This window comes from Trachymyrmex cornetzi, unplaced genomic scaffold (assembly GCF_001594075.2).
Source record: "Trachymyrmex cornetzi isolate Tcor2-1 unplaced genomic scaffold, Tcor1.1 scaffold336, whole genome shotgun sequence".
Classification (NCBI taxonomy): domain Eukaryota; kingdom Metazoa; phylum Arthropoda; class Insecta; order Hymenoptera; family Formicidae; genus Trachymyrmex; species Trachymyrmex cornetzi.
The window spans coordinates 86,823-87,856 of record NW_017298068.1 but is presented as its reverse complement, the minus strand read 5'-3'; positions in this window follow the sequence as shown (position 1 = coordinate 87,856).

Here is a 1,034-nt window from a genome sequence, read left to right as displayed (position 1 = left end):
AAAAAACAAATAGTTATAGAACGAAAAGTGTTACAAAGGGTATATGCTCCAACCGTTTTTCGACCAAGATATAGCGTAATGTAATTTTTTTAGAAACAACGTTTATTAATTATTTTAAATACCTAAATACAACCAAGTTTCATAATTATTGAGAGTAGGTATAGTAGGCGAGTTCTAACTCTATGTGGCTAGAGCGCGGAGAAGGTCCCTCCGGTCGCTGCTGCGACCCCGCGACCACCCCAAAAATGCATTGCGGGCCGCCGCCACCCGCCGTGGGCCGCCGCCACCCGCCCATAAATGTACGAGAACCTCTTTTTTCTTTTGTTTTTTTTAACTTAGTTTTCACAATACGCTGTGGTAGTGAAATAAAGTAATACATATATATGTGTGTGATACATATGTATTGTGTGAAGAAATTACATCATATTTTTAGATTAACAATTTTTTTATTTATATTTCTTTTACATAATTTTTTTCTTATGCACAAAAAACTACAGCTAACAGTTCGCAGTCGAGATAATTTTTATCAAAGTAATCGCTAGCGCATATTACATTTGGTATATCTTTAGCATCCGTTACAGTTGATGAGATATTTGAGAATAGTGTAAACTTTGTATCGACTTTCTCGACGATACCAACCAATTGATCGAATGCTAATTCAATGCATTTATCTAAGTTGAACATAAACAATATTGTTGATTCATCATTAAACGTACGTCGGATGATTCCAAGCATACAATTTTAGCATTTTTAATCGTACTGAATCGTACAGTCAGCGGTCCAAAGGTAATAGAATTGCCCTTGCAGTGATTCCGAAGGCAGTTTTGAATGTTCCAACGTTGTTCATAGAGTCCTTTCCATGTTTCGATAGATAGTATTAATTCATTTCCACGATTATCTCCTAACGCAATCTCCACGTAGCTCGGTGGGCCAACGTTGATACCAATGTCTAGAAATTTGTATCCCGTACGTGTCAATGCGTATTTCCTGCCTAGTATGCGAACCGTACGATGCACGGGCGCGCTACAGAAAAA